The following is a 21,763-nucleotide window of genomic DNA, read 5'->3' as shown; positions in this document are numbered from 1 at the left end:
TGCAGTACCCTTTGGGAACACCACACACAATTAAGACTACAAGTGACAGTACAAATTCACCTTTGGTACAAGTCTGTACTACACAGTAAAGTGGTAGTGATGGCCGAGCAGCCAGACTTATCTGAAGAGTAACGTGAGCAGTATCAATAGTTACACAAAGGACAGCAATTACTATGGTTCAAAGAAACACTGCCTCAAGGTTTCTGAGTAAAAGAATATACATTTATTAACACATTAATTTGTAAAACAGTTCACTAAATTAAAGCAGCAAAAAATCACAATCTTAATCCACTACGCAACACCCTATGAATTCTGGACAAGTTAAGCTCAAAATGAAGTGAGAGCAAAATGGCACTCCATCAATTTAAAAAGGAGGGAAAGACAAGGTTATACAAAATTAAGCAGCACCACAAGTGAGTAGGCAGGGCAATCTAGAAAAGGCTTGCTACAATGAGGATTCAAATCAATAGGCCTGGGCCAATGTTAATGGTTCAGAGTCTTTGCAGAGGATCACACAGTTCAGAGTAGTTTTGTGGAATCAGAAAAATACAATATTAAGGGTTTTACACCAAGCAAAGGAAAATACACCGACACGGGCTTCCCAGAATCTTTATTACAAAACTGAACATTTACCAATCAAAGTACACAAATACCTATTTGGCTGTCAATACATCACAGAGACCACCAGCAGGGTTCAATGTGAGCAGTGAGCAGAATTTGCTAGCTGGACATCAGCGTATTTATACAGTTTGTTATAATGATGTCCAGCCTCTTACAAGTTAATTATACACTGGGCTAGGGTCGCGCCAGGTTTGTTTCCTAATTTACATATCTTGTGCATGCGGTTTACTTTTAAATACATTTACTAACACACGCTATTATTCTTTAATTTAACGTTACACTCTTTACATATTGCTTTAATACAGATCAAACAAATGTTTCACATGTCGTAATAGGATAGCATTATTGTTCTTGTATATTTGTAGGTTAACATTGCTAATTCAAGTAATCCCCTGATCCCGAGGTCAACAAAGGACAAGGTCTACATGACCCTAACATGTAGCCTGAAGGCAGGTTGGACATTAAAAAGAACAAGAGCACCGGAGACTGCCATTTTAGACTACAGGGTGACTTTGTACAATAAATTAAAATAGCGGTTCCAACCTAAAATGGAGGCTCAATTCACTTGAGGTCACAACCTTGTAATACACATTTCCTCGCAAAGCGACTGGGCATAGGCCAACATATACAATGAGGACCAAACAATATTATATCAGTTCTAACAGTTTGCGGTTAAGTCTTTGCCAAGAGTTCGAAATCAAGTTGGTCGGAAGTAAAGTTATTTATAAGGGTAGAGAAGGACAAGCCCTAGGATTGGCGAAAATTTCAAACACTTTCACCGCGGTCAGACGGAATGAACAACCGGGTTTGAACAGTACCTTAAATGAAGAAGAAGGCTGTAGCTGAGGCAGAAGTTCCTGGCAGGTCCTGCAGTCTCACGGTTCCAGAAGCGACTGTCGAACTGACATGAAGTAGGAAGACTGGAGGGTCCTGCACTGCCCAACGAAGAAACCAGCAGCAGAGCAAAGCAACGAATAAAAGGTACGCTCCTTAAAACCCAAACAGGGTCCGGTCCTCCTGGCTATCCAGTTCACTGCAGATCTGCACAGCAAATTCAACCAGGGGAGGGAGTCCTTGCTTGGTGTTTGGCGAACTGGTTGGTCCTACCAGCTCAAGGGAAGGAGATTCCTTGCAGATCTTCTCTGTCATCGAAGTTTGGAGATTTGGACCCGCAGCAGGGCTTCACCGGGAGGTTCAGTCATGGTAGTTGTTCTCTTATTTAAGCTTCTCTTCGGTTCTCTCCATCCAGTGGCAACTCTGCCTTCCAAGTCCCAGAGACCTGCTTTTTATGCAGTTTTCCCCCATTCACACAGCCTGGCTGTCAATCACACAGCAGGGTGGCTGTCCTGGCAGGACAGTCACCACAGCCAATCATACAGAATGTGACATGAATCTCCAAGGAGACCCTGTGCAGGGAGTCACAAACCCCTCCCTCACGTCCTGTCCCCCTCAGACATTCAGGTGCCTAAGGAGGGCTTCTGTGCAGAAGCCCGCCAAAGGACGGCGAACAAAGGAACCAAACCTGGTTTGGCATGCAGAGTGAAACACGAGAAAGACCTTTACAAAAAGAAATGGTGAATAAACCTAGCCAGAACCAAAGAAAAGTAAATGGGGTCCAGCAGATTTATGTTCGAGGCTACTAACTTAGCCTAAAACAGTACCAAGGCTATTTACATAGGAAGCGGTAGGAAAAATAGGGTAGATACCACTACCACCAGCCAAATCTTAAGGAAAGGGGAATGTAATAATGTTCCATGAGAGACAGACAAAAAGGGATCACTATTAAACCTTTCCATAGATAGTTTGTACTGGGTCTGTGAATTTAAAAAGACTAATAAAGTCAATGGCAATTTTACATGTTCTGGGAGACAGTAGTCAGTCCCAGAAAATGGATTTTAAAGTGGGAAGTCTGAAAAAGACAACCCTGTGTCACTGCACTAAAGGTGCTGTGTAACACACAGTAAAAAGTTGATGCCTAGGTTGATGAGTAGGTGAAGCTCCACAATCTATGAACACAAAAATGTTAAACACGCACAGCAAAACACATGTAAGAGTGGGAGAATGGGAAAAAAGGCTCACACTCTTACCAGGTGAAAAAAATAAATCCAGAAATCCAGCAAAGCTGATGAGCGACTCAGTAGGTAAGTGAAATTAGCCATTCTGGAGAATTCTCCCAAACAGTCACCCACCAGCCCCCCCAGACTAAGGGACAGAAGGATTTAATCCACTCCTGGATGACTCTCTTCACTCTAGAACAGCTGTATTCAAACTTTGGGGCGCGACCCCCCAGGGGGTTCATGGGTGCATCATTGGGGGGCCCTGAGAGCTCAGCATGAAATATAAATTATTGTCTGGCTGAAGCATGAAACTGTCTCAGGCAACAATGAAAAAGTGGCCCACAGTTGTAAATAAATATTCATTCCTTTAGTCACAGACTGGGCCTCATTACAACTATGGCGGTACAGTAACAACGGTTCCGGGAAGCTACCGGCACCGTTGCTACTGTAACGTCATAGTAAGGGTTGTGCTCGCGGGTGCCTGACAGCCCGCCAGGTCTGACCTGGCAGGCCGTGCGGCACCCGCGAGCACAGCTCGTCGGATGCACCGTTATTAACGGTGCTGGTGCATCCGAGCTCCCCATTGCCATTGGCACCATGGGGCTCAAACGGGAATGGGGATCTACCGGTACCGGCACCCGCGAAAGGGCAATTATCAGGTCTGCCTAACTCGGCATGACCCGGTAATTGCCCATTCGCGGGTGCTGGACCCGGATGCAACTCCAGCGGCAGCTGTGCCGGTTTTACTGGTACAGCTACCGCCAGGGTTGTAATGAGGCCCACTGTTTCAATAGTACCCAAGGGGGTGCTTTGTGTTAAAATGTAAGTAAATTGTGATATATTCAGCAACACTGGTCAAAATTACTAACTGCATAGCTAAGTAACTCATCAAACTGGTCCACATTGGCCAAAATGGTGGACCATTTTGACTGGCCCACACTAGCATTTTACATTTTTGGTAAAGGCATTGCCCTATAGGCCAGTCCGAGTCTGGCGGCTCATCCATAATGGCGAGGGAGCGCCCACCCAGTGGCCCCTCACCCATTATGGAGGAGCTAAGGAGCCAGCCCAGTGAAACAGTGAGCACTACCTCAGCTGCTTTTTCTAGCTGATGGAGTACTCCTGGGCTGGCTGAACTGTTAAAGGGAAACAGTGTTTCCCTTTGACAGTTCAGTTTAGTTCCCCAGCCGCACATGCTCACTGAGCCATGGAAGGGCTGGGGCGTTTTGCTTCAGCACCCACACGCAGGCCAATGCATAAGGTATGTTTATGTTCATTGTTTTTATTAAAACATGTGTATGGATGCGTGTATGCTTATGTTATGAGTGAGTGTATGGTGATGGATTCTTGTGTGAATGATAAAGTGATTGTTGTATTAATGTGCAGCGCCTTGCATACACACATAATCATGTTGATTGTGTTAGGCCCAGTGGGGCCCAGGGGACAGAGATGGTATCTTTTTACTGGACATCTATAATAGATGTCCAGTAAAAAAATGTCATGCCTGCCCCCTGTTAAAAGTATGCTCTACAATGCAACATTTTAAACCATTATTTAAAATAAATTCACAGGGGGAAACCCGCCCATACCCCCTTTTATTGGTTCGGGCTCCCTCACTATGCTCGGTCGCTATGGCATTTTTGGGGGAAATATTTATGGCCTCCGACTTAAAAACATCACCAGTTGCCACTGGCCCTCAGACTGTTTTGGGAACGGGATGGGGGGAACCCAGGGACTATGGTGGGAGCTCAATGGGCGGAAACCATGGGATAGTGGTGGGAGCAGAGTGGGGAGAGCCCAGGGTGTGTGATGGGGTGGGGAGAGAACAGGGACCGGGTAGGAGTGGGATGAGGGAGCCCAGCGATTGTGATGGGAGCAGGTGACGGCGCGCAATATATACTTTCCATTTGGCATTTCTGGGGGGTCCCGACCTGCCCAAATTTTGCTCAGGGGAGCCCCAGCCAAAAAAGTTTGAAGACCACTGCTCTAGAAGGTTATAAACATCCTAGAGAGACCATGAGCATTTGGTGTTGACATCCTTACCTGTGCTCAACGGTGAAATTAAACCCTTGCAGTCAGATTAACCATCTTAGACGTTTTGGGTTCTCCCCTTTCATTTGTATTAACCATCTCAAGGGTTGGTGGTCTGTCTGAATCACAAAAGTAGATCCATACAAGTATGGTCTAAACTTCCTCAGAGACCAAACAATGGCAAAACACTCACGCTCAATGGTTGCCCACCTTGTTTCTGGTTCCTTCAGTTTTCTACTGATGAAGCAAATGGGGTGCTCCCTACCTTTCTCATCCAGTTGACTAAGGACTGCACCTATACCTGTATTGGATGCATTTGTCTGCACAATGAAGGGTTAGTAATCAGGATCTCTTAGGACTGTAGCTTGACAAAGGGCTTTCTTCAGGTTTTCAAAGGCTTGAGTGCACTCCTCATTCCATCTAACCTGTTTAGGGAATTTCGGAGAGGAGATTACATTCAAAGGAGAAGCTATGGACCCATAGTTCTCAATCAAATTCTTGTAGTACCCAGTGAGACCTAGGAAGGCTCTCACTTGGGTTTGAGTAGTAGGGTGGCCCAGTTTTGTACAGTTTGCCCACAACCTTGAAGGGTCCTATCCATTTTTCCTGCAAGGCCATCTGCCTTGTTGGCACCATAACTAGTACAAGCTTGTCTTGAGTAAACTCAACCATGCAGGCCTTCTGGTCATGCCAATGTTTGACCAGAGCCTGACCTGCTTTTAAGTTATCACTAGCTTCTGCCATCATGTGTGACATTCTCCTCCAGAGACCTATCACATAGTCAGACACTCTGACTGGCTTGGGGGAAGGAGCACTCTTCAACCCCTCCTTAATCAGGGCCAACAGACCTCTCACTGGATGGCCATAGAGAAGTTCAAAGGGACTGTAACCAACTCCCTCCTGAGGGACTTCTCTATAAGCAAAGAGAAGGCATGGCAGTAGAAGGTCACACTTTCTTTCAAGGGGTCCCTCTAAAGCAGCTATCATGCTCTTCATAGTATGATTAAACCTCTCTATCAGTCCATGTATCTGTGGATGGTAGGCTGTAGAGAACTTGTAAGTGACACCGCAGATTTTCCACATGGCTTGCATGTAGTGGAACAATACATTGGATCCCCTGTCGGATATCACTTCCTTAGGAAACCCTACTCTGGTAAAAATACCAAGTAGAGCCTTAGCCACAGCCTGAGCCGTAACAGTCCTCATAGGTATTGCTTCATGATACCTAGTAGCATGGTCTACTGCAACCAGGATAAACCTGTTTCCTGAAGATGTGGGAGGGTCAAAGGAACCAACAAGGTCGATGCCCACCCTCTCAAAAGGAACTCCCAACACTGGGAAAGGCACCAAGGGTGACACATTCATGGCTCCACTCTTGCCAGAGGTTTGGCAAGTGTGACAGCTCTCACAGAATGTAAACTTCTGAACCCATTTTAAGCCAATAGAAGTATAGGGAGAGCCTTTCCTTGGTCTTTTTGAAACTCAAATGACCAGCTAAAGGTATCTCATGGGCCAACTGTAGGAACTTGAGTCGGTTTTCTAAGGTCACTACAAGTCTTTTGTAGCCCCAGGGATAGACTCAGTCAGTTCACTGTAGAAAAGGCCATCTTCCCAGTACAACCTATGCTTCCCAGGCTCTTGCCCATCGAGCTGAGAAGCTGCCTGTAGGCGAAGACCTTCAATAGTAGGACACTCTCTTTGTCCTCTGCCGAAGTCTGCCCTGTTGGGTCCACCATCTGCCAGTAAATACTGCAGCTCAGGATGGTCAACAGGATCCAGATATCCAACTAGAGTGATGTCTTCTTCCAGATCTGACTCTTCAGAGACTGGATCAACCACACATGGTTGTACTTCACACTCAGCCTCAGCAGGTGGAGGGGTCACAGGTGTGACTTTGGACAATCTTGGGATGTCCTCGTTGGTAGCACAGGGGTGTTATCTGCTTTCTTCTTGGAGGTCTTGTGTTTCCCCCTTTGCCTCTTTCTTTCCTGAAATAGCAGTGAGCAACTCCTGTGCGGGTGTTTGTTCTTACCTCCATATGGTCCAGATGCTACACTTGCATTCTGTTTCCTTTGTGGTTTACCCTTATGTTGCTATTTGGGGCCCTCTTTTGGATTGGAGGTATTAGAATTCTCCTTGTTATCTTTCTTTGGTTGCTTTCCCTCATCCTTCTTCTGAGTTGCCCCAGAATCCTTGTGAGTAGCCCTGTTGACAAACCACAAGTCATCAGCCTTAGCTAACTTCTTTGGATATATCGCTTTAGAATCAGCCAAGTGCTGTCTGAGCTCAGGAGAGCAGGCATCATAAATCGACTCCAACATAAGAAGATTCGTCATACCTTCACAAGTGTTTACTCTGTAACCCTTAACTCAACCATCTAAGTTTTTCAAACATTCCGATACCCAGGTAGCCCAAGGGGTACCATCATGCTTTTTGAGGGTCCTAAACCTCTTATGGTACTGGGAAGGGGTCTTCCCAAATCTAGCAATTAAACTTAGCTTCACACACTCATAATCCATCCTACCCACATCCCCCCAACTCCATCACAACATCAGATGCAACAGTGGGTAGCTGTTACGCTCACCTGGTCTCCATGGGGGCGTTGGGGCATGGTTGGAGCCCTCCCTTGACGACTCCTTGGAATTATCTCCCCCTCCAGGTTGCTGCTGGGCCTGCTGCTCAAGATACAGGTGTTGCCCCTGAGTGTATATGAGAGGCAATGAAAATGGAGTGGGGATATTGTGACTTCCCCCAACCCTTTTGTGCCAAAATACAGTGTGCAAGCGCTTTCCCATACAAGCTCACCTGTTGTTTTGTAATGTTGAGCTATCCGTCCTGCTTATCCCAGCAGGGGCGCGTTGAACAGACCGAGTTGCTTCACTGGTCCGTGGAAGTGTTGATGCAGACCAGCTGCAACTAATCCACTTAGAAGGTAAGTCTTTTAGTTATGACTATTGTTCGATTAGACTGTCTGTATTTTGTCTAATGATAGTTCTTGCAATGTCTCATTCCATCCCCATAGGTAAGAAGAAGTAAATCAGAGCCAAGGAGGGTCCGGGAAGTCCCTAGAAACTGATGGAGTTTCAACAGTGACATGTAAGTTGGTCTTTATAAGGAAACTTTTGTCTCTTGTATGGCGCGGCCAAGCATTCGTTATTCGTATGAGTTCTAACCTGTTGTGTTCTTTATTTCCTCGCAGGTGCAGGCCGACGTCGAAGAATGGCGTCCGGATGTTCGATGAAGATTTGCGGTTGCAGGATGAAGATACCGCAGAGAAAATCGAGAAAAGAAGAGCTCTGGGTAACTGGGCGTCCGGATTAGGTAAGATGAAGACTCTGACTCCGGCAGTGATGGAATGTAGGTAAAAAGCGCGCAAAGCGATGTAGCGGCTGGCAGCAGGTAAGGAACGCACTCAGCGATGGAGTAGCTGGATTCAGGTAAGTGGCACGCACAGCGATGTCGCGGCTGGCAGCAGGTAAGGGGCACCCTCAGCGATGGAGCAGCTGAATCAGGTAAGAGGTGCACACAGCGAAGTTGCGGCTGGCAGCAGGTAAAGAGCGTCCTCAGAGATGCCTTCAGGAATGGAGCTGCACGAATCCAGTGATGCACAGATAAGCACAGCGGAGAGCGTTACGCTGCTGAAAGCAGAATAACGCAAAGCAAAGGCACGTGGATGGGTTGGCCTTATATAGGCTGACTCAGGCCCCTCCCTTTAGCCCCACCTACTGACTCCCCCTTGCCCTTCCCAGGGACTCTGGCACGTGCCTTCCAATGATGTTCTATGGCCATGCCCTGCCCAGCTGCACATGCCCTTGGCACAGATTATGCAAGGCACACTTTTACATGAGCCTGGTGCCAGAGGCGCCAAGATTGGGTTCAATTGGACCCCGGGGATGAGGAAGGACTGGCCCCTTGTCCAGTGGCCATGACAGCACCCCCCCGTAAGTCCCCTCTCACGGGCGATCCTCTCCCTGGTCCAGGCTTGGTGGGATTGTTACGATGAAAACGCCTGATTAGTCGAGGCGCATGGACAAATTCCACAGGCTCCCAAGTGTGATCTTGAGGTCCATAACCCTCCCAGTCGATTAAGTAGTACAGTTTTGACTGTACCATTTTAGAATCTAAGATGTCCTTAACCTTGTATTCGGGTTCTCCTTCGATAATTTCAGGTTCTGGTGGTGTTTTGATCCTAGTCTCAGGCTTCACAGGCTTTAAGAGGGAAAGGTGAAATCCTGGATGAATTTGCATATTGTCGGGTAGATCTATCTTTACTGCAGCTGGGTTGTTGATGGTTTTGATGGTATAGGGCCCAAGATACCTGGAGCGGAAGACCTGAGGCCCTTTTAGTGGTATAGTTCTGGCAGCCAACCATACTTTATCTCTGATTTGGTAATGTGGAGCTTCCCTTCTATACCTGTCAGCAAAGTTCTTTTGTTGTTCTTTGACTTTAGTTAAGCTCTTGGTTGCTTCCTTGAGGGTTTCAGAAATAGTCTTATGTAGGGAGGTGATTGCCGGCATTTCTAGCTCATCAAGTGGGTCAAAGGAAGATGTCCGAGGGTGCCGACCATTCATGATATAGAATGGGGTCTGTCCTATGCTAGTGTGTATAGAGTTATTGTAAGCAAATTCAGTTAACCAAAGAACATCCTTTCAGGATCCTTCAGTCTGCTGCAGCATGCATCTCAGGTATTGCTATAGCGTCTGATTAGTCCTTTCAGTTTGACCATCGGTCTGGGGGTGGTGACTGGTAGAGAGGCGAAGGGCAATTTGCGCTATCTTGCACCAACTCCTCCAGAAGGCTGAGACGAATTGTGTCCCCCGTTCAGAGATCAGTACTGAAGGGAAGCCATGTAATTTGACTACTTGCTCTAGGAATACGGTGGCCAGGGTTCCAGCAGTAGGAAGTCCTTTTAGTGGAATAAAGTGAGCCATTTTAGAGAATACATCCACCACCACTAAAATTGTGTTGAAGCCATCACAGGGAGGCAAGTCTGTAATGAAGTCCATGGATAATGTATGCGAAGGGACCGGTGGTATGCTTAGGGGACGTAATAATCCTGCAGGGCTGGCCTTTTGGGATTTCTGCTGTGTGCAAACTCTGCAGGTCGCGATAAATTGGGCCACATCCTTTCTCCAAGTTGGCCACCAATAATTCTTCCTGGTCTTGGCCCCTGTTTTAGTAATCCCGGGGTGTCACTCCACTAATGATTCATGGTAGTTGGCTATAATCTTGTCTTGAGTTTCTTAATCCCTAATGCATAGTATCCCCTAAAAATAGGGTAAGTTGTGTGTGACAGAGTACTGTTCTCCCTTATTCAACCATTCTTGTTGGGCAGTTTGATCCATTTGAGATTGGAGGTTGACCTTCAATTCTTCCCAACAGGCAGTTACTGCAATCTGGTTCTGAATTCGTTCCTCCGGAATAATGTGTACTAGTTTGGATGGTATAAATGCATCTTTGTTATTGCCCCTTCATGACAGAGCGTCAGCTTTTCCGTTCCGCACTCCTGGTCGGTACGTGATTATGAAATCATACTCAGCGAAGAAGAGAGCCCAGCGAAGCTGACAAGAAGATTGGGCATTGGCTGTCTTTAAATACTGCAAATTGCGATGACCCGTGATAACAGTGACATTATGCCTAGCCCCCACGAGGTAGTGTCTCCAGTTTTTAAGGGCTCCTTTGATCGCCAACAGTACTTTGTCGGTTATGGCATAGTTCTTTTCTGGTGCTGTAAACTTACGGGACCAAAATGCTATAGGATGTAACTGTCCAGTGTCTGGGTCTCTCTGTGATAACACCGCCCCCATGGCCACGCTGGAGGGGTCGGTCTCATCCACGTAAGGTAGGTCGGGTCGAGGATGCCGGAGAACAGGGTCTGAAGTGAAAGCCAATTTCAATTCCTGGAATGCCTTTTCAGCCTCGAGGGTCCAAGAAAACTTTGTATTCTTTTTTAGCAAAGAGGTGATAGGGTGGACGATTTGAAAAAATCCTGGGATGAATCGCCGGTATAAATTGTCAAACCCGAGTACACTCTGCACTCCCTTGTTTGAGGTCGGGGATGGCCATTGAAGAACAGATTCCACTTTATGAGTGTCCATGTGTACCCCTCGTGGGGTAAGCATAAAGCCCAAGAACTCGACTTCCACAACGTGGAAAAAACACTTTTCCAGTTGGCGAATGACCGGTTCTTACAGAGTTTTTCCAAAATGGCTCTTACATGGCCCACGTGCTCCTCCTTGGATGCTGAATAGATGAGGACATTGTCGATATAAACAAGGACACAGATGTCCAGCAGTTCGTGCAGTACGTCGTTCATAAAGAACTGGAATGTGGCTGGTGCGTTGCATAGCCCAAAGGGCATGGCCTGGTTCTCGAAAAGCCTGTATTTGGTTCGGAATGCTGTCCTCCATTCGTCGCCTTTTTTCACTCTGACCAGATAGTAAGCTCCTCGTAGGTCTAACTTTGTATAGATTTGAGCATTCTTTACTTGGTCAAGTAGTTCAGGAATGAGTCGCAGAGGAAACCTATTTTTCACGGTAATTTGGTTTAACACCCTATAATTTATAGAGGTCCTGAGGTCCCCTTCCTTCTTTGGTATGAAGAAGAGAGCTGAGTAGGCTGGCGGATGAACCCATTAGCTAGGTACTGATTGAGATATGTCCGTAGATGCTGATTTTCTTGCTCAGTCAGAGCAAAGATTCTGCTGCAGGGAACTTGGGCTCCAGGGACCAGATCAATTTGGCAATCATGAGTTCTGTGTGGTGGCAGGTTGTTGGCTTGTTCCTTTTGGAACACGTCCGCAAAGTCTTGATATTCGGAAGGCAATGAAGCTGACATTTCCAGGATGGGCTTCTCCTTGTGTTGTAGTTTCCTCACATCCTCAAGGTAGCAGCTCTTGGCACATTCTCGCGGGAAGGTCAGCCTTCTTGTGCGCCAGTCAATTCCTGGGTTATGGGTTTCAAACCATGGCATTCCTAGGATCATTTGGAACTGGGGGCCCCTATGAGATCAAACAAAATGCTTTCCCGATGATCATCCTGACATGTCAGCATTACCTCATCGGTGTGTTGAGTTACTGGCCCAGAAGACAACTGAGAGCCATCCAAGGCAGTGACGTTTTCCGAGTGTGTTTTTTCCTGAAGTGGGAGGCCTATCCGTGCAGCCAATCATTGATCGATGTAATTTCCTACCGCACCACTATCAATATACTCTTATAGAGCATATATTCTTGATGGTTGTTGGTGATGGGTTATTAATACCGGAATGACCAGGTGTGAGGTTGGTAAAATTTTCTAGATTCTGCTCGACAAGTGGACCCCTACACTTGCTGGGCGTCCGAGTTTTCCGGCGTCTGTTCCTTGTCTTTGTTGTTATTGTCCGTGGCACCTACCACCTTCTTGGGGGGTTTAGTAGGGCAATCTCGTAAGAAATGTCCAGCCTTTCCGCAATATAAACAAAGCCGTTGTTCCCTCATTTTTTCTCTTTTAGCCTTAGAAATGAGAGCTCATAATCCCCCTAATTGCATAGGTTCAGAGGTTTAATGACCTCTGTCTTGAGGGTCTCGAGGCCATATGTAGGCTGATCTCCATTCCGCCCTCGTACGGTCCATTTATCGGTCTTGTAATCGGTAGTCCAATTGCACAGTTAGTTTGATATAGTCTGCACAGCATTCGGTTGGATTTACAACTTGAGCTAGTATGTTCTTTAACTCATCACGAAGCCCCCGGTAAAAAAGTGTGGTCCGTTTCTCCTCCGGCCAGTTGGTCTGTGCTACGAGGCGGTTGAAGGTAGCAATATAAGTCAATAAGTCTTGGTTTCCTTGTCTCAGGGATAGTAGTTTGTTGTCTAATGATTGTCCTGGGTGTGTCTGGCGAACAGTTTTTCCAATTCCCATTGGAATTCTGCAAAGTTCTGAAGTATTGGAATCGCCCCTGGGAATACCACCCTCACTGGTGGTGAGGGCTGCGGCAAAGGAGTTGGTGTAATCCTGGGTAACGGGAATTGTCCTGCGTGTGCCTGGAGCATTTTCCTTGACAGATCATCTGTTTGTTCTCAGGCTATAATAAGGTCTCTCCTCAGGGAATTAGTCTCTCGTCTTGAGGCATGCACCTCAGCCCATAGCTCCCCCAATATTTGGGCTAACTGGTTGGTTTCAGAAGTTTCCATAATGCCCAGGCAGAGATTTGGTGAGGCTTTGCGTTCTGGTATGCTCACCTGGTCTCCGCAGGGGTGTTGGGACACGGTTGGAGCCCTACCTTGACTTGACTCCTCGGAATCGTCTCCCCCTCCAGGTTGCTTCTGGGCATGCTGCTCGAGATACAGGTGTTGCCCCTGAGTGAAGATGAGAGACAATGAAAATGGAGTGGGGATAGCGTGACTTCCCCCAACCCTTTTGTGCCAAAATACAGTGTGCAAGCGCTTTCGCATACAAGCGCACCTGTTGTTTTGTAATGTTGAGCTATCCGTTCTGCTTATCCCAGCAGGGGCGTGTAGAATGGACCGAGTTGCTTCACTGGTCCGTGAAAGTGTTGATCCAGACCAGCTGCGACCAATCCACTTAGAAGGTCAGTCTTTTAGTTATGACTATTGTTCGATTAGACTGTCTGTACTTTGTCTAATGATAGTTCTTGCAATGTCTCATTCCATCCCCATAGGTAAGAAGAAGTAAATCGGAGCCGAGGAGGGTCCGGGAAGTCCCTAGAGACTGATGGAGTTTCAACAGTGACAGGTAAATTGGTCTTTATAAGGAAACTTTAGTCTCTTGTATGGCGTGGCCAAGAGTTCGTTATTCGCATGAGTTCTAACCTGTTGTGTTCTTTATTTCCCCGCAGGTGCAGGCCGACAGCGTAGAATGGCGTCTGGATGCTCGATGAAGATTTGCGGTTGCAGGATGAAGATACCGCGGAGAAAATGGAGAGAAGAGTAGCTCCGGGTAACTGGGCACCCGAATTAGACCCTCGGGATGAGGAAGGACTAGCCCCTTGTCCAGTGGCCATGACAGTAGTCTAGAGAAGTGCCAAGGAAGCAACTAATTACCTTTAATGTCATGAATCCCATGGTTATATTCAAACATTGCCAACCAATCCAAAATATCAAACTTAGCCTCATACATAACAACTATTTATTTAGGCATACAGGATCTCTTCGGACTGGAAGACCTAGAAGACTCTGGGAGAGAAGCATTTTCAATGGACAACTTTTTCATTTCTAAGGCATGGTTCATCTCCATTTCTCTGAGCTTAAGTTCTTGATGCTTTTGTTCAGTTTGAGCATTAATACGTTTGAATTCCAATTCAAGCCTCATTTTTTCTAGAGCAATGAATTCAGAACAGAGTGTAGGACCTGATTGGGTCCCAGTGACAAAGGATGAGGTTTGCTGAGCAGGTAGAGGAGCAGTAAGGCCTACATTGTGAGACACATCTGCCTCATCTAACTCATCCATAATAACAGACACATTATCATCCTCATCATTTTCCACATTTGCTGGAGGGTCAGGTATTTCAGACCCACTCTCCAGACTTTGTTTCTCTAACAACCTTTCAATCAATTCAGACTTTTTGCCTTTAACAGAGAGATTCCTTTCTCTGCACAGATTTATCAGATAATCAACAGTATAACTAAGGAGGGTCTCCTGACTGTAGCTTTCCATATCAGACATGATTAAAATTACTTTTTAGTGATGTTTAGCCTTGTGGTTAGTTGATCCAAGGTAATAGCAGCACTCTAAGTGTAATCACTATACTAGATCCTCACCGCTGTACACCAGTGTTAGGCAGAATCATACACAGTGTCCTATGGGAACACCACACACAATTAAGACTACAGGTGTCAGTACAAATTCACCTTTGGTACAAGCCTATACTACACAGTTAAGTGGTAGCGATGGCTGAGCAGCCAGACTTATCTCAAGAGTAAAGTGAGCAGTATCAATAGTTACACAAAGGACAGCAATTACTATGGTTCAAACAAACACTGACTCAAGGTTTCTGAGTAAACGGATATACATCTATTCACACATTAAATTGTAAAACAGTTCACTAAAATAAAGCAGCAGAAAGTCATCACAATCTTAATACACTACACAACACCCTATGAATTCTGGACAAGTTAAGCTCAAAATGAAGTGTGAGCAAAATGGCACTCCAGCAATTTAAAAGGGAGGGAAAGACAAGGTTATACAAAATTAAGCAGCACCAACAAGAAAGTAGGCAGGGCAATCTAGAAAAGGCTTGCTACAATGAGGATTTAAATCAATACGCCTCAGAGTAGTTCGCGGTTAAGTCTTTGCCAAGAGTTTGAAAAGTTTGAAGTTGGTCAGAAGAAAAGTTATTTAAAAGAGTAGAGAAGGACAAGCCCTTGGTTTGGTGAAAGATTTCAAACACTTTTACCGTGGTCGGACGGAACAAACAACCGGGTTTGGACAATACCTTAAATGAAGAAGGCTGTAGCTGTGGCAGAAGTTCCTGGCAGGTCCTGCAGGCTCACGGTTCCTGAAGCGACTGTCGGACTGACACGAAGTAGGAAGACTGGAGGGTCCTGCACTGCCCAGGGAAGAAACAAGCAGCAGAGCAAAGCAACAAATAAAAGGTGCGCTCCTTAAAAGCCAAACAGGGTCCAGTCCTCCTGGCTATCCTGTTCACTGCAGCTGTGCTCAGAAAATTCGACCAGGGGAGGGAGCCCTTGCTTTGTGTTTGGCCGAACTGGTTAGTCCCATCAGCTCAAGGGAAGAAGATTCCTTGCAGATCTTCTCTGTTGTCAAAGTTTGGAGATTCGGACCAGCAGCAGGGCTTCACCAGGAGGTTCAGTCATGGTAGTGGTCCTCTTCTTTCAGCTTCTCTTCGGTTCTCTCGATCCAGTTGCGACTCTGCGTTCCAAGTCCCAGAGACATGCTTTTATGCAGTTTTCCACCATTCACACAGCCTGGCTGTAAATCACACAGCAGGGTGGCTGTCCTAGTGGGACAGTCACCACAGCCAATCATACAGAGTGCAACATGGGTCTCCAAGGACACCCTGTGCAGGGAGTCACAAAGCCCTCCCTCCCATCCTGTCCCGCTCAGACATTCAGGTGCCTAAGGAGGGCTTCTGTGCAGAAGCCTGCCAAAGGACAGAAAACAAAAGAACCAAACCTGGCTTGGCACGCAGAATAAAACAAGAGAAAGACCTTTGCGAAAAGAAATGGTGAATAAAACCAGCCGGAACAAAAAAAAAGTAAAGGGGGTCCAACGGATTTAAGTTTGAGGCTAATAACTTAGCCTAAAACAGTACAAAGGCTATTTACATAGACCGCAGTAGTAAAATAGGATAGATGCCACTGCCACCAGCCAAATCTTGAAGAAAGGGGAATGAAATATTGTTCCATGAGAGACAGACAAAAAGGGATCACTATTAACCCTTTCCAGTACTCTATGTAAGATAATTTGTACTGGGTCTGTGAATTTAAAAAGTAGTCAGTCCCAGAAAATGGAGTTTAAAGTCGGAAGTCTGAAAAAGACAACCCTGTGTCACTGCAATAAAGGTGCTGTGTAACAGACAGTAAAAAGATGAGGCCTATGGAGTAGGTGAAGCTCCACAGTCTATGAACACAAAAATGTTAAACACACACAGCAAAACACATGTGAGAGTGGGTAAGAAAGGCTCACACTCTTACAAGATGAAAAAAATAAATCCTAGAAATCCAGCAAAGCTGCTTAGGGACTCAGTAGGTAAGGAGAATTAGCCATTCTGGAGAATTCTCCCTAACAGTCTTCTCCAAAATGCCAACCCAGGGGCAGGCAACATAAAATAAAGACCTCTTCTTTAGCACTCTATTATAATTTGTGAACCACGTTCAGAAGGCATTGTGCCCTAGTGACAGAGGCAAAATGCTTTCCTCGTATGATGTTTTGCCATCTGGTGTGGGTGAGATCGCCCAAGTTATTTTGATTTTTGATAAATAAAATAATGCAGTTAAAACATCTCACAAAGCGTGGTCTGGTAACCAGACTGATCTCTCCTAGAATTCCATGCCGAAGCATCGTGTGCACCTGTGCCTTTCTGCATTAGTCTCCTGTCATCTGCAGGACCTGCCCTTCAGTGGTACAGAGAGGATGTACCTTGTGACAACCTCTGGGATACCATGTCCCTGCAGACAATGGCTGCATTTAACGTTGCACCTCTGAACCAAAATCCTCACAGTTGTGGCCCTATCAGACTTGTGCCAAGGTAAGCTCTTACAATAGGCCATACCTGGTTTTGATATGGTGCTAGATAGTGCAGACAATTATTGAAGTCACATTCAATTGGTATCATGCAACTGTCAATCTTGTAAGCGTGACCTCTAAAGAAAGGCTATGTGGATTCCTGGCTTGTCTGTCCATCTCTAATTCAGCAAGTAAGACGAAAGACGGTATGCTGTTCTCCTTTGATTTTTTTGGAGAATGGGTAACACCTCCCCTCAAGCTCGGAAGCACTCACCATGAAATCTGCTGAGAATCACAGGCTGCAGCATACCAAAGGGCCTTTGAAGTGGCAGCCTTTGTAAGGGGGTAGGGTTAGAGGAGCCAGAGAGGATAGAGGAGGGTTTAACCATATTGCTTTTCTGTGGGACTCTCTCTCTCCTTCGTGTCCCCTCAATTTCTAGTGGAGCAAGGAACTCTGAGTATGATGCAAGGAGGCACATGCCACATGTCACAGCAACAAAGATTGGACCCCTTACAGCAGACTTGCTATATCCCAATCCCCTGTGCCATTTTACCTTCACATGGAAGGGATCAACCACTCCTTCTTTGTTTCATTTTGGACTTTCAAGACAAGAATGCAGGCTATTCCAAAGACAGCAGCCAGAGTTGAAGATATGTTTTACCAAGGCAGACGAAATCTCTGTCTCCTAACCAACTCCAGCGAACATTGGGGTGACTGCTGTTTGAAACAAGGCCTACCGCTCTGCCAGCTGCACTGGATCCAGCCAAGCATCCTGCAATAGCTCAGAATAGTATCAAGGACTCACTCTGTCCTAGATCACCTCAAACATGACTCATTTTGTCCTGACCTACCACGCCAAGGTCTCAGGCCTGCCATATCTGAACACAATCTGTTCACAAGAGGACAAAACCAATTACTAACATCCACAACCACCTAAAACAAAGTGTAGCTCCTTCCACCTGGTACTACACCCTCCCAAGCCATGCGACTGCCACTATTACGTACACTCTCACTCCACCATGAAAAATAAACATCAAAAAGGCAGAATCGAAAGAAAAGGACAAACTAAACAAAGAGCACAAGAAAACAAAGCAACCACATGGGAGTGGTGCGCAAATGTGCACACGAGCAAAGGATGGCCACTCCTCTTGCCCGCATGATGAAATATGCCCCACACAACTACTGATGTAGAGCGTTATACCAGTACACAAACCTGCAATATCTACTTCTATGTTTGTGCTTTTCACAATAAAATGTTAAAATTGTTGATAATGTTTCTTATGTCACCCCTATATTCGCTCGCTTATACAAATTCTCAATGATCTCTAACAACACAAAATTCTCAATGGTGCATGAATAAAACATCCACATTTTACAAATTGTCATGTCTTTTTCTATGTCTTCTTGTATGTGTATAACTTTCAACAGATCTGGCACCTCGTTGGCCAGTTGAAAGACAAAACAAATGTACTCAAATTAATTGAGCACTGAATGGATTAAAGCCACATCTCGTGCCTTTAAATTCTGCACCAATGGTGCATTGCGGCCAACTACTCCAATGACCAATGGTTTACTCGCTGCACACTACGTGCTTGGCTCACAAGTCTAACTCCCACACTCCAACCTCTAAACGCTAAATACACTATGTGCTATTACTAATTGTACTTTGACACGCTATTTGCTAACACTTAACATTTCCACACTCTATGTGCCAAACACTCTAATTCTGTACTCTGTGTGTAATGTCTAACATTGCCTAACATCCAATAAATTGAATCTATAACCTGTGCCGCCGCACCACCTAAAACACTACCAGTACACATAACTCTCACGCTCCACATACATATGAAACTATTTACTTGCAAATAAGCATGACATTCTTTACACTTCAGAAATTCTCTATTTCACAAACCTTTCACGCAGTAGACAAAATGCGTCATGGTCTCAAAACCTGAATCTTCCAACCCATGCCATGTACGCACTCTGAATAGAATGACACTCCACATCCCTGCAACGTAATCGGGATCAAGCATCACCCTGCAGCAGATAAACAGTGCAAAGCGGATTAGTTACTTCTTTTGGTATTTGTAATTATGCAAGTATCTTATCAAATGTCAATGGTAACTTTCAATATATGATAATAGTCTTGTGCTGAAAACTCTAGAGTAAAACACGAGTTAATGTTGAAATATATTCGTAATTATTTCACTGAAGCGTATCATGCCTTTCACCTAAACTCTTAGTGCGAGCTTGCGTACTGACTCTCTTGACACATCCACGCACTCACACCGTGCAAAACAATAACCTGTAAATACAAAAAGCTAAAATGCATCTCATGTAATTCTATACCTTTAACTACTTGAAAAGTAATTTCCCCTCAAAGCACAGTATCACTTGAATAACTGTTAAAACATGTCTACTCTTCCACGTGTAAACACACTAAAATACTTGACTTCTCATGAATAGTTGAGCACTCTAAAACCTGATAATGAACACAGTTCCTTTAAATTCCTTATTCATCTGCAGCCAAGCCTGCCACACTCAGGGGAAATGTAACTGCCATGCCGGAACTCCCTGCAACCTGAATAACAAAATATTATATACCAACGCCAGCGCATGTATCCTTTCTTTTGTCCTTCACTGCTCATGTCGCACGGAGATCTACACAGCAATCCGTTGGCCTCTTTCTAGCGCTGCCACACTTAAAACTAGTAAACAGTACCTCGTTTAGGATCCACAGGTTAAAACAACTAGAAATGTGCCTGTGATGTTCGCCCGTGTCCATTATCCGCTGAATCGGCAAACGCTGCCGTGTACACACAACCCGCATGGCAGCGATCAGAAATCCGCCATCTCCACTTCCTCTGTCAGGAACAGTAGAAGACCTTCTTACTGCTGAAAACATCACAGTCACATTATCACACTGCATGTGGTGCGTTCCTCTGAGGTAGAGTAAACGAATGGCCTTGCTTCTCCGCTCGTCCCAAACGGTCACTCTGTAAAACAGAGTGTACCTGGGCACTCATACACAGATGGTGCCTGCGCTGATTTTTTTTCTTTTATGTTTTTCTCTTCAAGGTCACTGCTCTTCTCTAATAGCAGTCCCAATTATCGACTGTTTCCAGACCATTGCACGCCTCAATCCAGAGTACTACATGTCCCAAAAGGCTCCATGACTTGGAGTGCAATGGCGTCCCTAAATTGCACGGAGCGCTGCACACTTCACTGTGCCTCTGCTGCCTATAAGCATTTCGTCGCCAAAATTAAGTATCTGCAGTACAGGCATAGCAATAATCACTCAGGAAGGAGTCTGGAACCAGGTAAGTGGACAATAGAAAGCTTCTTTATTGTTGCTGGGACCTATACACAATGTGTTTCAAAACAATCCAAGGCAAGGGAGGGAACAAGTGAAAATACAATTACATTTTTACAGACCATGAACAACAAGAATCTGAAATTAACTATTGTACTTGGCCTAGCGACATTTCAGATAGTGCAAGTGCTAAGACACAGCTAGGAAGGAAATGGGAAACAGACAGGCGACTACCGTACTAGGCCTGACGACATTTCTGGTAGAGCCGGAATATAACAAAAGGTGAGGGAGAGGGGAGTAGAAAGGAGGGAGAGGAACAAAACACGCGACTATCGTACTAGGCCTGATGACATTTCAGATCATCATGCTGCATGGGGGGGTGGAGGGGAGTACAAGTATGGGAGGGGGGTGGAGACAAACAATTGTTGCTATCATACTAGGTCCAATGACATGTCTGATAGAGTAAGTGCAAATAAAAAGGTAGGGATGGAGGAGAGAGGGAGAAGGGAGAAGTGTGAGAAGGAGAGAACAGAGAATAAAACATTGAAAACGAGCTGAGAAACAGAGGGGAGAGCGAAATACAGATGCAGAGGTCAATAAAACACAAAATGTTGCGGGAATAAAAAATGTAGGCAGGGATTCAAGCAGACGATGGGCACAGCATGAATCAGGGCCAACCTGAGTACAAGATCCAGGAAGGTCCAGCATAAGAGTCGAGAAGGTGAAGCACTACAGTCCATGTGTCCATAAAGTCAAATCCAAGCGTAGGCAACAGGTCGGAGATGGTAAAACCGTAGTGAGTCAAGACAACTCATGCAGTGAATAGGTGATGGGGGTGGTGGAAGAAGGGAAGAAGAGAGCTGGAAAGCCTGGGAGTAGGGAGGAAAGGACATAGGGGGGCAAGAGGGGAGGGCACAATGACATCACAGGGGGACCAGGTAGGGGGGGGGCACAGAGGGACATCACAGGGGACCAGAGGGGGTGCACAGAGAGATGTCATGGGGGACTGGAGGGGGATGGGGGCACAGAGAGACATCACAGGGGACCTGAGGGGGTTAGAGAGACATCACAGGGACCAGAGGGGGGGGGGCTCAGAGAAACATCATGGGGAAGCAAGAGGGGAGGGCACAATGACATCACAGGGGGACCAGGTAGGGGGGAGGGGGGCACAGAGAGACATCACAGGGGACCAGAGGGGGTGCACAGAGAGATGTCATGGGGGACCGGAGGGGGATGGGGGCACAGAGAGACATCACAGGGGCCAGAGGGAGAGCACAGGGACATCACAGGGGATTAGAGGGGGGCCACAGAGAGACATCACAGGGGACTGGAGGGGGTGTTGGGGGCACAGAGAGACCAAACGGGGACTGGAGGGGGTGGGGCACAGAGAGACATCACAGGTGATCAGTGGGGGGCACAGAGAAACATCACGGGTACCAGAGGGGTGTGGGGGGCACAGAGAGACATCACAGGGGACCAGAGGGGGGGGGTGGGAGGCACAGCGAGACATCACAGGGGACCAGAGGGGGCTTGGTGGGTCACAGAGAGGCAGACAGCA

The sequence above is a fragment of the Ambystoma mexicanum genome, chromosome 5q (genome assembly GCF_040938575.1).
Source record: "Ambystoma mexicanum isolate Mex_15411 chromosome 5q, UKY_AmexF1_1, whole genome shotgun sequence".
Classification (NCBI taxonomy): Eukaryota; Metazoa; Chordata; class Amphibia; order Caudata; family Ambystomatidae; genus Ambystoma; species Ambystoma mexicanum.
The sequence above is the reverse complement of the archived record's forward strand: the minus strand, read 5'-3'. Positions refer to the sequence as shown.